The sequence below is a fragment of the Theropithecus gelada genome, chromosome 10 (genome assembly GCF_003255815.1).
Source record: "Theropithecus gelada isolate Dixy chromosome 10, Tgel_1.0, whole genome shotgun sequence".
Lineage (NCBI taxonomy): Eukaryota > Metazoa > Chordata > Mammalia > Primates > Cercopithecidae > Theropithecus > Theropithecus gelada.
This window is the reverse complement of record NC_037678.1, coordinates 44,953,857-44,969,777: the sequence shown is the minus strand read 5'-3', so window position 1 is coordinate 44,969,777 and position 15,921 is coordinate 44,953,857.

Below are 15,921 nucleotides of genomic sequence, written 5' to 3'. Positions count from 1 at the left end.
ACCATATATCGGATAGAGATACACTATCTAGAGTGTATAAATACGTATTACAACTTAACACTGAAAAGAAAAATTGCCCAAGTAAAACATGAGCAAAGCATTGAAAATACATTCCCCCAAGAAGATGTACAAATGACAAATAAGCACAGAAAAGGATTCAGAATGTCATTTATCATTAGGGAAATGTAAATCAAAACTTCAGTGAGACACCACTCTATACCCACTAAGGTGGCCATTAAGAAAGAAAAGGAAAATAACAAATGTGGGTGAGGAAGTGGAGAAATTGCAGCCTTTATAAATTGCTAGTGGGATATAAAATGGTGCAGCCACTGAGAAGACAGTTTGTTTCTTCCTCCAAGTAGTTAAACATAAAACTACTCTATGACCCAGCAATTAATTCCACTCCCTGGTCTATATCCAAGAGGAATGAAAACATGTCCACACAAAAACTTGCACATGAATGTTCATAGTGGTATGATTTGTAGCAGCCAAAAAGTAGAAACTACCCAAATATCGATCAACTGATGGATAAACAAAATATTGTACATCTATACAATGGAATATTATTCAATCACAACAAAGAGGGATGAAGCACTGATTCATGCTACAACATGGATGAACCTTGAAAATATGCTAAGTGAGTTAAGCCACACACGGAAGACCGCATATCATATGACACCACTTAGATGAACTGTCCAGACAGGCAAATCTATGGAGACGAAAAATCGATTAGGGGTTTCTAAGAGATGGCGAAAGAGGGAAGTGAGGGAGCAACTACTAATGGCAATAGGATTTCACTTTGGAGCAATGAAAATGTTCTGGAATTAGATAATGATAATCATTGCATAATTTTGTGAATATGCGAAAAGAACTCTGAATTGTACATTTCACAAAGGTAAATTTTATGGTATGTGAATTGTGTCTCAATTTTTTAAATAAAAAAAAAAAAAAGAAAGACAACCAGGCATGCTGGCTCATGCTTGTAATCCCAGCACATTAGGAGGCCAAGGCAGGAAATCACTTGAGGTCAGGAGTTCAGGACTATCCTGGGCAACACATAGTGAGACCCTGTCTCTACTGAAAATAAAAACTAAGAAATAGCCAGGTGTGGTGGTGCGTGCCTGTAGTCCCAGCTACTTGGGAGGTGGAGGTGGGAAGATTGTTTGTGCTTAGGAGTTGAGACTGCAGTGAGCTATGATTGCACCACTGCACTGCAACCTGGGCAAGCTGGTAATTGTGTGCACCCACCTTCATAACTGTGGTCATCTGAAATACTGTGACAAACAACTTAAGTCTTTGATGAGGTTGTTCAAAAACCACAGTGGATTACCACTACACATGCAGATCCTGTCTCAAAAAAGAAAGAAAGAAAAAAAGAAAGAAAGTGTTTCAGGAGAACTTCTGTTTTCAGCTCTGACGTGCTAACAACTTAGAAGTCGTCACTCTTAAGCCTTACAACAAGAAAATCTGAACACACTGAAAATCAACACCTTTTCTTTGACTCATCAGAGAACTGAGGTCAGAGGGCAAACAGCCACCGTAAAATATGCAGAGATGACTGAATCCAGTGACTCCCAGCTGATATCTGTTTACCTAGGGAAGAAGCCTGTGGAATAAATTGGTGGAAACACTTAACTGGTAATTTTGGTGAACTGTTGGAGGATGAGTGTGTACTAGCCTGAACGTTAATCCCGGCAGCTGCAGTCTTAGGGGGCCCCCACATTTTCGTGGGTTTCACCTCTAGGAATCCCTCTAGGTTTTTAGAGTAAAGAAGTGAGAAAGTAGCCCACCTGGGCTGGCAATGGAAGGGAAAGAGTAGCCATTGCAATTCACCCAGAGCGTCCTCCACAAAAAAGTCCTGCTGTCCAGGGAAAAAGACTCCACCAGAGCCCTTGGCCTTCCTATCTTACCTAAGTAGGGAGATAAAAAGCTAATCAACACTTGTGAAGGTCATGGCCCAGGAACAGCAGCACACTAAGTAACTCAGATTCAATCATAAGATTATAAAATACTTATCTTTTCCATACTATACTACTACACCAATAGGGCTTCAGGAAAATAGGAGATGTCACCTGGAAAAGTAGGAAGACATAGACTGTCTTTGAGGAGGAATACTTAGGAAAGCCCTACGTGAACAGGGATAATGAAAACAAGGACACTAGAGGAATTTGAAGTCTCTGGCACTACAGCTACAGAAAACATTAAATACAGCCCAGCTGCTGGACAGAATAACATAAAACCTCACACTTAAGGCCTCTATACCTCTATTCTTATTACCCAATACTTGATGTCCGATTTTCAATAAAAAATTACCACACATGCAGAAATGCAAGAAAAAACATAATCTGAAGAGACAAAACAAGCATTAGAACCAGGTTCAGCAATGACATAGATTTTGGAATTATCAGGCAGAAAATTAAAATAACTATGATTAATATGGTAAGGGTTCTAATGGGAAAAAAGTAGACAATATGCAAGAACAGTTGGGCAATGTAAGCACAGAATAAAAATGCTCTAGAAAGACACAAAAGAAAATACTGGAAATAAAAAACACTATAACTGAAATAATGAATGTCTTTGATGGGCTCGTCAATAGAATGAATCCAGCAAAGGAAAGGAAGAGCTTGAAAATACATCAAGAGAAACTTCCCAATTTTAAAAGCAAAGAGTGAAAAGAATGGAAGAAAACAGAATAGAAAATCTAATAACTGTGAGACAATTTCAAAAAATTTAATATGTGGGCAACTGGCATACCAGAAGGAGATGAAAGAGAAAACAGACCAGAGGAGATACTTGAAGCAATAATGACTGAGAATTCTCTAAAATTAATGACAGACACCAACTATTTGATCTTGGGAGTTCACAGAACATCAAGCAGGATAATCACCAAAACATCTACCTAGACATACCATATTCAAAGTGACAAAAAAACAAAGATAAAGAGAAAATAATGAAAGAAGCCAGAAGGGAAAAAAGCCCCATCTTACCTATAGAGGAACAAGAAAAATAGTTACATCAGACTTCTTTTCAGAAACCATTCAAGCAAAAAAAAAAAAAAAAAAAAAAAAAATTGAGTGGACTAAAACAGTTAAAGTGTCCAAAGAAAACAACTACCAACGTACAATTCTATGTTCAGTTAAAATACCCTTCAAAATTAAGAGAAATAAAGACTTTCCCATATAAATCTGAATTCCCATGTAAATTGGAGGAATTATTGCCAATAAACCTGCTTCACAAGAAATATTGAAATAAGTTCTTCAGGGAGAAGAAAAATGATGTAGGCCAGAAACTTAGATTTACATAAAAAAATGGAAGGGTGCTCAATCAAGTATAAGTGGAGATAAAATTAAATTTTATGTTTCTTATTTTGATAATTTAATAGGTAATAGTTTAAAATAACAATAGAAACAATATATTCATTGATAATAACTTATGGCAAAGTGAAATGAATTACAGAAATGTTGTAAGTAACAGGAGGGAGGAATTGGAATTCTGTTGTGGACCAAATGTTTACGTTCCCCTAAAATTCTTACATTGAACTGCTAATTCATAATGTGATAATATTTAAAGATGAGACCTTTGGGAGGAAATTAAGAGTTAGACTAGGTTATGAGGGTGGGACTCTCATAATGGGATTAGTGGCCTTATAAAAACAGGGATATCTCTCTCTCTGTCTCTCTTTTTTCATCCCTCCGTCACTCCCTACCTCCCCACACACATACCCTGAGAAAAGTCCATGTGAGACCACAGCAAGAAGGTATCTGCAACCCAAAGAGAAAACCCTCACCAGGAACCCAATCAACTGGCATTTTGATCTTAAACTTCCTAACTTCCAGAACTGTGAGAAAATAAATTACTGTTGCTTAAGCCAGCGAGTCTATGGCATTTTATTATCACAGTCTGAGCAGACTGTTATAAAGACACTCTGTTACAAAATACATGCACTCTCCATGAAGCATCCCATTTTTAGAAATTGGACTAAGAATAATTGTAAATGTATATTGAAAACTCTAGAGCAACCACTACATTTTAAAAAATGAAATACTGATTTGTTAAGAGAAGGGAGAAAAATGGAATCATATAATGCTTCACTAAAGCCAGACATCAGAAAAAAGGGAAGATAAAGAATGAAATAAGGAATAAGTACAACAAAGAAAAACAGCACAAAATGGCAGATATTAGTCCAAATATATCAATAATCACATTAAATGTGAATGGGCTAAATATACCAGTTAAAAGACAGAGTGCCAGAATAGAATTTTAAAAAACAATATCCTTTTATATATTGTCTACAGAAACCCACTTTAAATAAAATCTTGAACAGGTTAAGAGTAAAAGAATAGATAAGAGATATACTATACTAACACAAATCAAAAGAAAGTTGGAATAGCTATGTTAATTTCATAAAGACAGACTTCAAAACAAGGAAAGTTATCAGGAATAAAGAGGGACATTACCTAATAATAAAAGGGGTAGTTTTCCAAGGAGATACAACAATCCTAAACACGTATGAACCCAACACAGAACATAAAAATATTCAGGACAAAAACTGATAGAAATGAAAGAAGAAATAGAAAAACCTACTCCTACAGTTGGACTCTTCAACACCTCTCTTTAGTAACTGATACATCAAGAAGGCAGAAAATCGGTGGGAATAGAATCAATCTGAACAGCAGCGTCAATCGACATGATGTAATTTGCATTTATAGAATACTCCATTTGACATCAGATTACAACATTCTTCTCAAGCTTACATAAAGCTTTCACCAAAATGGACCAAATTCTGGGCCATAAAACACATTTTAACACATTTTAAATAATATAGGAATCATACATAGTATGTTCTCAGACCACAACGGATTTAAATTATATCAATAGTTATCAGTGTCTAGATGTAAACAACATAGATTTGGATCATAATTCCAAAAGACACAATCCTGAATGCCATAATCCCAAATGTTGAAATCCCCAAAGATAAAAATCTCTAAAGTCTAAATTTCTAAAATCTCAAATACTGAAAATCACAATCACAGGATGGTTGCATCATGTCAGGCAGAACTATTACCTTGTTATTGTCTTTATTTAAAAATTAAGTATGACTTAAGGAGATGTGTATATGGGAGCCAAATTGACCAGCGGTGAACTTTTAGACTTAATTTTAGGTGTTGATTTGACTGGATTGAGAAATAGTGGATTTACTAGAATCCTGGTAAAGCATTATTTTGGGTGTTGCTGTTTGATTGCCAGTATTCTTTCTGCCAAATCTGGGGTCTGTAATGTCAGTGCATGTGAAATGGGTTTTTGCATGCCCGAAACAACACAGAAGTATGGCACAGAAGATAGGAAAATATAATCGGGAATGCTCATGTCAGTGTCTATTAAATCGCAGAATTTCAAAAAATGCAGCACCATATAGAAAGTGAATGTGAACATTTTCTCTGAGGACAGTCATGTGCTAAAAGGAAAAAGGCAGTTATTCATCATGATGCAAGACTTCAAAACATAGTTAATGACCATGAAAGTCAGCCAGCTTTTATGGACTATCTCTATGGAATTACGCATAATCTATACCTAAAATACCTTTTACTTATGTTAATTTGTTTAGGTTTTTAGGTTTTTCTCCTTTTTGTGTGTGTGTGTGTGTGTATGATAGGGTCTTACTCTGCAACCTAGGCTGGAGTGCAGTGGTGAGACTCCACTGCAGCCTTCACCTCCCTGGCTCAAGCAATTCTCCTACCTCAGCCTCCAGAGTAGCTAGGAATACAGCCACACAACACTATGCCTGGTTAATTTTTAAATTTTTTTTGTAGAGATGGAGTCTCCGTATGTTGCCCAGGCTGGTCTTGATCTCCTGGGGTCAAGCACTCCTCCCACCTCCACTTCTTAAATTGCTGGGATTACAGGCATGAGCCACTGTGCCAGCACTTTCTTTTTTCAAGTTTTTTTCTCATTATTTTAAATTGTCAGCATTAGTTTTTACCATTCATTTTGCTATGCATTTCATGTTTACATCATTTCCAATACTGAAAATATAAATTGTATAGAGACTTTGACAGAGCTCTAATTCACTTTATGCATTTTTTACAAATTTGACTCCATGAAAGTGCACTATCGCAACGTTGACTTTGTGTGTAAGCATTGTGCATGTATGGAAAAATGTTGAAACTGTCTCAATAAATGAAGAGATGTCCTTTTTGTACATCTGCATTTGTGAAAGATAACATTTCTTGAGATCTTGGCTCTTTGGGAAGCTGTATATGCAGTGGTAATCTATTGTGGGTTTTTAACAATCTCATCAGACTTAGATTGTTTGTCACAGTATTGCAGACAACCACAGTTAGAAAGCTGGTTGCCTACAATTACCAACTATAGTGATACACGTTTATACGTTCCTTTTTTGATCTATTTCTTTACACAGTTTGTCTGCTCATAACTGTTATACCCATGTGACTGACTTTAGTATACCTGCTTGCAAAAATATGTGTTTTATTGCCTATTTTGTTGTGTAAAGTGGCCTCCGAAGTGTTCTGTTTTTATGTTTCTCAAATAATTTCCCCTTTAAAAATTTCTTCTTTAAAATGTCTTTTAAATAAATATTTTTTCAGAATTATATTTTTGAAATTTTGATCTTTTGGAATTGTAAATTTTGGAATTTTAGACTTCGGTGACTTTTATCTTTTAAGATTTCAACATTCAGGACTGTGTCTTTGGGATTATGATTGGCTCTCAAACAACACATTCCTAAATAACCAATGAATCAAAGAAGAAATGACAAGGAAAGTTAGAAAGTACTTTGAGATAAATGAAAACATGAAACATACCAAAACTTATAAGATACAACTAAAGCAGCACTTAGAGAAAACTTTTAGCATTAAAATGTAAAGATCAGCAAAGAAGATCTCAAATGAACAACCCAAGTCAACGCCTGAAGAACCTAGAAAAAGGAGAGTAATTTAAGCCTAAAGCAAATAGATGTGAAAATAAAAATCGTAAAACAATTTTTAAAAAATCAACAAAACCAAATGTTGGTTCATTAAAAAATACCAATAAAGTTAATAAAACTCTAGCTAGGCTAACCAAGAAAAAAGAGAGAAGACATAAACTACCAGTATCTGAAATAAAAGAGGAGTCATCATTACTGATTCCATAGACACTGAAGGATAATAAAAAGTACCAAAAATTGCCGGGTGTGGTGGCTCACACTTGCAATCTCAGTACTTTGAGAGGCAGAGATAGGTAGATCACTTGAAGCCAGGAGTTTGAAACCAGCCTGGCCAACATGACGAAACCTCATCTTTACCAAAAATACAAAATTTAGCCGGCTGTGGTGGTAAATACCTGTAGTCCCAGCTATGAGGGAGACTGAGACCCAAGAATCACTTGAACCCGGGAAGTGGAGGTTGCAGTGAGCTGAGATTGTGCCACTGTACTCCAGCTTAGGCAACAGAGCAAGACTCTGTCTCAGACAAACAAATTTACACAAACAAACAAACAAAACAAATTCTAAACCTACAGATTTGGTGACTTAGGTGAAACAGACCAATTCTTTGAAATATACACACTGCAAAAAACTCACACAAGAATAAATAGTCTGAATACCTATGTCAACAAATAGACTAATTTGTAATTAATAAACTTCTAATAAAGAAAGCATCAGGCTCAGATGGTTTTCTCTGGTGAATTTTGCCAAACATTTAAGGAAGAAATGATACAAATTTTCTATAATCTCTTCCAGAAAATAGAAACAGGAAATGTTATGTAAATCATTCTATGAGGTTAGAATTACTCTATTAACGAAAGTATATGAAAACTTCACAAGAAATAAAAACGATGAAACAATATCTTTTTTGACCATAGGGCAAAAATCCTTAACTGAATAATGGCAAATTGAATCCAACCATGTATAAAAAGAATTATACACCATGACCCAGTGGTATGCAAGGCTGGTTTAACACTCAGAAAACCCGACATAATCCATACTAATAGGCTAAAGAGGAAAAATCATATGATCATATCAGTGATACAGAAAAAGTATTCGACAAAATCCATTATCCATTCTTGATAAAATGTAGTAGGAATGAAGATGCAATAGTCGGACTGTGTATCCCCAAATGTATATGTAGAAATCCTAACTCTTTTTTTTTTTTTTTTTTGAGACGAAGTCTCGCTCTGTCACCCAGGCTGGAGTGCAGTGGCCAGATCTCAGCTCACTGCAAGCTCCGCCTCCCGGGTTCCCGCCATTCTCCTGCCTCAGCCTCCCAAGTAGCTGGGACCACAGGCGCCGCCACCTCGCCCGGCTAATTTTTTGTGTTTTTAGTAGAGACGGGGTTTCGCCGTGTTAGCCAGGATGGTCTCGATCTCCTGACCTTGTGATCCACCCGTCTCGGCCTCCCAAAGTGCTGGGATTACAGGCTTGAGCCACCGCGCCCGGCCAAAATCCTAACTCTTAAGGTGGTGACGTTAGGATATGGGTGCAGGAGGAAAGAGCTTTCATGATTGGGATTAGTGCCCTTATAAAAAAAGATTTCAGAGAGATCTCTCACTCCTTCCACCATATGAGTTCCCAGCAAAATGACAGCTGTCCATGCACCGGGAAGCCCTCCCCAGATGCTGAATCTACCAGGGTTTTGATCTTGGGTTTTCCAGCCTCCAAAACTGTAAGAAATACAGTTGTGTTGTTTATAAGCCACCTAGTCTGTGGCATTAATGTCAGAGCAGCCCAAGTCAACTGAGACAAGAGGAGAACTGCTTCAACTCAATAAAGAGCAGCTATACAAAGAACTTACTGTTAACAGTATACTTAATGGTGAGAAGCTGGATAACTTCCCTGCTAAAATTAGGAAGAAGGCAAGGATAGTCTTCTCACTTTTTCTGTTCAATACTGTTCAACATTGTACTGAAAGGCCTAGGTAACTACCTAGGACAATAAGACAATAAAAGGAAATAAAATGTGTACAGATAGAGAAGAAATAAATAAAACTGCTTTTGTTCATAGATGACATTATTGTTTATGTAGAAAATCCTAAAGAATCAACAACAACAACAAAAACTACCTGCAAATGATAAGAAATAATAACAATGTCTTAGGGCATAAGGTTAATACAAAAGTCAATTACTTTCCTATATACCAGCAATGAACAATTAAAATTTGAAGTTAAAAATCAATATCACTCGAAACAGCACCAACCAAAAATGAAATACTTAGGTATAAATCTAGCAATATGTAAGATCTATATGTCTAAAACTACAAAATCCAAATAAAAGAAATAACCAGATCTAAATAAAGGGATAGTCTGTGCTCATGAATTGGAAGATTCAATATTATTAATGAGTCAATTTTTCCCAAACTGATTTATAGAGTCAATACAATCCCAATAAAAATCCCAGCAAACTATTTTGTAGATATTGACAAACTGATTCAAAATTTTATATTGAAAGGCAAAATATCTAGAATAGCCAAGACAATAATGAAGAAAAGAAAAAAGTTGGAGGGCTCACACTAACTTATCTGAAGACTTACTATATAAAGCTATATCAATCAAGATAGCATGGTATTGGCAAAAAAGTGGGCAACTTGATTAGTGGAACAGAATAGAGACCCAGAAAGAGACTACACAAATATAGTCAACTGATCTTTGATGAAGAAGCAAAGGCAATTCAATGTAGAGAGGAAAGTCCTTTTAACAATTGGTATGTTTAACAATTTTAACAGTTGGAACACTTGGATATCATGTGCAAAAACATCAACCTAGACGCAACGCTTAGGCTTTCCCAAAAATTCACTCAAAATGGATCCTGGACCTAAAACATCACATCAGATAAAGGACTTGTATCAAAAACATACAAAGAACTTGTGAAATTCAACAATAAGGAAAGAAACAACCCAATTTAAAAATGGGCAAAAGATCTGAGCAGATACCTCAACACAGAAGATACACAGATGGCAAATAAGCATATGAAAAGATGCTCAAAATCATTTGTCACTAGGGAATTTCAAATTAAAACAACAGTAAGTTACCATCACATATCTATTAAAATAATTCAAATAAAAAGAAAACCTGACAATACCAATGCTGGCAAAAATATGGAGCAACAGGCATTCTCATTCTTGCTGCTGGTAAGAATGCAAAATGGTACAGCTACTTCGGAAGATAGTTTGGTAGCTTCTTACAAGACTAAACTTAGTCTTACTATGTAATCCAGCAATTATGGTACTAGGTATTTACCCAGAAGATTTGAAACTTATGACCACAAAAAAGCCTGCATGTGAACATTTTAACAGCTCTATTTGTAATCGCAAACTAGTGATTATGAAACAACAAAAATGTCCTTCAAAGGTGAATGGATAAACAGAACATGGTGTATTCATACAATAGAATACTATCAGCAATGAAAGCAAATGAGGTATCAAGGCACAAAAAGACATGGATGAGTCTTAAATGAATATTGCTAAGTGAAAGAAGCTAGTCTGAAAATGTTGCATATTGTATGATTCAATTACATGACATTCTGTAAAAGGCAAAATTATAGTGATAGTACAAAGATAAATGGTTGCCAGGGGATTGGGGGGATGGTAAAGGGGAGAAGAAATTCATTAGGTGAAAAATGGGAGATGTTTAGGTCAGTGAAACTATTCCAAAACGATGGGGTAGGAGGCAGGACTTGACTCCAGAGGTGGGGCTCAGACACTAGGCCAAACTGAGGACTAGCTGAAACAGGGATGGAGTGGAAGCAGCTTTCCATGAGACACACCACCAGTGTGCCTTGTCAGTTTACCATCACCATGGCAACACCTGGGAGTTACTGCCACTCTCCATGACAATGACCTAACAACCCAAACGTTGCCACTCTTTTCCTAGAGATTTCTGTGTGAACAGCCCCTTAGTCTACAGTATGTAACTAAAAATTGGTATAAGTACGACTGCAGAACTGCCCTGAGCTGCTACTCTCAGCACACTGCCTATGGGGTGGCCCTGCTCTGCAGGAGCAGTCACGGGACTGTAACACTTTTAGAGCTCTAATAATGCTGCTTCAGCAAAGCTGCTTTCATGTACCCTACCACTGACTCACCTTTGAATTATTTCCTGGGTGAAGCCAAGAATCTTTGCAGGCTAAGCCCCATTTTGGTGTTTGTCGGCCCTACATCAATGATACTGTAATGGTAGATTTATGACACTGCATTTGTCAAAATCCATAGAACTTTACAGAACAAAGAATGAACCTTAATGTACGTAATTTTTTTTAAAAAATTAGGAGGTTGAGGGAATCTCAGGATGAAATGTAGAATGTGACCAAACAATCTAACTGCATTACAAATGTAGGAAACAACCTCACTGAAAGGGAAAGGGTGTTAACCTAAGTAACTTTGAAAATGAGTGGAGTCTATAAGACTAAAGACAAAAGGAACTGTACATAGAAACTGGATGCTAGTTGATAAAATTATTTCCTATGAGGATACCAGTTAACAGTTCTGATACTGCTACCTACATACACTGGAATTGGATAATTAAATAAATGGATGATGAGTGATGGGACCATGTTTCTCATTGCTGGGGTGAGAGATTGCAGATAAGTAAGGTGAGAAAGCTAGAATAATTCGTGTGGTGACAGATTAGGATTGGAGATAGCAGTATGAATTTATGTTTAGTTTAATTTAAATACAGATGGTTACATACACAAATATTTATAAATATATGTATATACATGGGCTACTATACACACATATATTTCCTTGCTAAGTCAGCTGAAAAAGCCTAGAAACAATAACACCCTATAATAGCATGCACACCTAGAGTTTGGAATGTCCTAGAGACTTGTTGAATGGCTTTGTCCAAAATGCTGACAGCAATATGGACAATAAAGTCCAGGCTGAGGTGGTCATAGATGGAGATGAGGAACTTATTGGGAGGTGACTCTTGTTATGTTTTAGCAAAGAGACTGGCAGCATTTTGCCCCTGCCCTAGAGATTTGTGGAACTTTGAACTTGAGAGAGATGATTTAGGGTATCTGGCAGAAGAAATCTCTAAGCATCAAAGCAGTCAAGAGGAGACTTGGGTGCTGTTAAAGGCATTCAGTTTTAAAAGGGAAACAAAGCATAAAAGTTTGGAAAATTCACAGCCTGACAATGTGATATAAAAGAAAATCCCATTTTCTGAGGACAAATTCAAGCCAGCCACAGAATTTGCATAAGTAATGAGGAGCCAAATGTTAATCACCAAGGCAATGGTGATGGCAGCCCCTCCCATCATAGGCCCAGAGGCTTAGGAGGAAAAAATGGTTTAGTGGGCCAGTCCCAGGGTCCGTCTGTAGTGTGCAGTCTAGGGACGTGGTGCCCTGCATCCCAGCTTCTCCAATCATGACTAAAAGAGGACAAGGTAAAGGTTGGGCTGTTGCTTCAGAGGGTGGAAGCTTCAAGCCTTGGCAGCTTCCCCATGGTGCTGAGCCTGCCGGTGCACAGAAATCAAGAATTGAGATTTCAGAGGATCTATGGAAATACCTGGATATCCAGGCAGAAGTTTGCTGCAGGGGCGGGGCACTCAAGGAGAGCCTCTGCTAGGGCACTGCAGAAGGGAAATGTGGGGTCAGAGCCCCCACACAGAGTCCCTATTAGGGTACCACCTAGTGGAGCTGTGAGAAGAGGGCCACCATCCTCCAGAACTGAGAATGGTCGATCCACTGACAGCTTACACCGTGAACCTGGAAAAGGCACAGACACTCAACACCAGCTTGCCTATGAAAGCAGCTTGGAAAGAGACTGTACCCTGCAAAGCCACAGGGATGGAGCTGCCCAAGACTGTGGGAGCCCATCTCTTGCATCAGCATGACTGTGTTGTGAGATATGGAGTCAAAGGAGATCATTTTGGAGCTTTAAGATTTGACTGCTCTGCTGGATTTTGTATTTGCATGAGGCCTGTAGCCCCTTTGTTTAGACCAATTTCTCCCATTTGGAACAGCTGTATCTACCCAATGCCTGTACCCCCATTGTATCTAGGAAGTAACTAACTTGCTTTTGATGTTATAGGCTCATAGGCAGAAGGGACTGGCCTTGTCTTTGATGAGACTTTGGACTGTGGACTTTTGAGTTAATGCTGAAATGAGTTAAGAATTTGGGGGACTGTTGGGAAGGCATGATTTGTTTTGAAATGTAAAAAGGATATGAGATTTGGAAGGGGTCAGGGGCAGAATGGTATGGTTTGGCTGTGTCCCCACCCAAATCTCATCTTGAATTGTATCTCTCACAATTACTACATATCATGGGAGGAATCTGGTGGGAGGAAATTGAATCATGGGGGTGGGTCTTTCCCATGCTGTTCTTGTGACAGTGAATAAGTCCCACAAGATCTGATGGTTTTAAAAACACAAGTTTTCCTGCACAAGTTCTCTTCTCTTGTCTGCTGCCATGTGAGATGTGCCTTTTACCTTCTGTCATGATTGTGAGGCCTCCCCAGCCACGTGGAACTGTAAGTCCAATAAACCTCTTTCTTTTGTAAATTGCCCAGTCTCTGGTATGTCTTTATCAGCAGTGTGAAAACGAACTAATACAGCAGAGATCAGAAAACTTTGGCAAAGGGTCAGATTGTAATTATTTTAGGCTTTGTACATCATATAACCTCTGTGGCAATTACTCAACTCTACCATTGCAGCACAAAAGCAGCTATAGGTGACCTATAACTAAACTGGTGTGGCTGTTTTCCAATAAAACTTTATTTACAAAAACAGGCAGCTGGGGATTTGGTGTATGGGCCAATGTTTGGTGACTCCTGGTCTAGAGAGACGATGCAAACAGCCCAGGGCCCTGACACTCCTTAGAACATCTTGCTTTAGAAATAATGCATTTCCTAGTCACTGAAATCCTTGTTTGCTTATTTTTTGTTACTTGCAGCCAGAAGCCCCCAGACAGATACAAGTGTGCCAGCTCTTGTGCCCACTCTTTCCCTGTTTCCTACTGGCTGCACTGGGATGAATGAGGGAGGCCGGGGTGAACAGGCAGCTGGATGGTGCACATCTGTCTGCCCATGTCTGACTGTCTGTCCATGGGAAGATTTTGAGGAAATTGGATGAGGAAACAGCATGGGTGGGATAGAGCATCCCAGCTCTTCCAAACTGGTGACACGGAAGGCCAGCTGACTTCTCTGCCTCAGTTTCCATGTTTGAAGAATGGGGTGTTGTGAGAATGGAAGCAGTTGGGGAGTGCAGGCCTGGTCCCTCCTGGGAGCACATGTTTATCCCCCATAGACAATGGACATGAGTCTGGCCCTAACCTCAGGCAGTGCAGTGACCTTGGGGAGGAGCCACGAATGCCACAGGCAGTGCAGTGACTACCTCGGTAGAGCCTGCACAGAGAAGCTGGGGGCATCCTGGAAGGCTTCCTGGAGAAGGTGCTGTCTGAACTGGGTCTGGGTCTGAATGATGTCAGGGAAATGTGGGGTTTGAGAGAAGGGGATCACAGGCAGAAGGGGCAACAGTGAGTACAGCCGTAGGGAGAAAACGGGGTGTGTGGGGAGAAAATGGTGTGTGTTGCTGGAGCATCTGGGAGACACCAGAGAGAATGGGAAGACTTTGCAGGGCCTTGTGAGCCTCGAGAGCATCAAGGCTTCCTCGTGAGGCCATGGGGGCCACAGAGGATTCTAAGCTTCCCCTGATTTGGGGGTCCCCCAAGAGAGAGGGAGGAAGACAGGAGGCAGTGGTGGGCATCTGGGTGGCGGGAGCCTGGCCCAGACCACACGGTGGGGACGTGGGGAGGTACGGGTACCAGCTAGTTAGGGGTGCAGGTGGGTGGCATGGAGGGGAGGGAGAAGGGGCATCTGGGAGGAGCAGTGGGTGGGCAACAGGAGGCTCTGGTCAGGCGGATGACGGTCGCCACCAAGAATAAGCTCAGGAAATTCCCTGTTGCTGCTGATGGATTCCAGACGTTCCTCAGGAGGTGCCCACTGCTAGGCCTGATGCTCAGTGACAGACATGGAGGCGGCCAGACCAGGAGACTTGCTGGTTTTCAGGTAACTTCCGGTCAGAACGAGCAAAGATTGGACATGCCAGGGATGCTCGCGTACCCACAAAGAGGCCCCGAGGCCATCCCCAGGGCGGCCTCGTTGACATCAGGCCTGTGAGGGGGAAGTGGGGGGCCTCTGCCTGCCACCTGCAGCCAATACCAGTCTGCAGGTGCCAAGGCGAGGATGCATCTGTCCGGTCAACCGTGTCCCTGTCAGTGGCCCCTGGCACACAGTGGGTGCACAGTGCCTGCTCATCAGGTGGACCTAAAGGCGCCCAAGCCCAGGTCCCTTCTCGCTGTTCTCTCCGGTACCTGTGTGATGCTCTGAAGCCACAGAAAGTGACATTTGTGATCATGCTGGGGCCACTTGTCAGCCCACACTCATCACCCTTCTGGGCTGGTGTGCTGGAGAGTGGGGGGCCTGCCTCCCTTTGCAGGGGTCACTTTGTCATATCGAGCAGCAGCAGTGCTAAGTCCCCTCCCAACCTGGGCTCATGCAGCTACCCGGTTCACCCTCTTCCCTCTTTTCCCTGTATGGAAGGTGATCTCTTGATCTCTAAGCTGAAGATCCAGTCTTCTATAAACCACCCCCTTCCTCCAAAAATCCCACTCTCCTGCCCCTCACCTTACTGTGCTGGGGTTCCAGTTTGAGTCTGCCTCTAAAACCTGAAGGTGAATCCTCGGCGGTCAGGGATTGCGTCTGAGTGCTGGTATCTCCCAGCAGCTATCTCAGCCTGGCACCCAGTTGTGATTAAAGAAAAAAAAATGTTGGCCGGGCGCGGTGGCTCAAGCCTGTAATCCCAGCACTTTGGGAGGCCGAGACGGGCGGATCACGAGGTCAGGAGATCGAGACCATCCTGGCTAACACGGTGAAACCCCGTCTCTACTAAAAAAATACAAAAAAACTAGCCGGGCGAGGTGGCGGGCGCCTG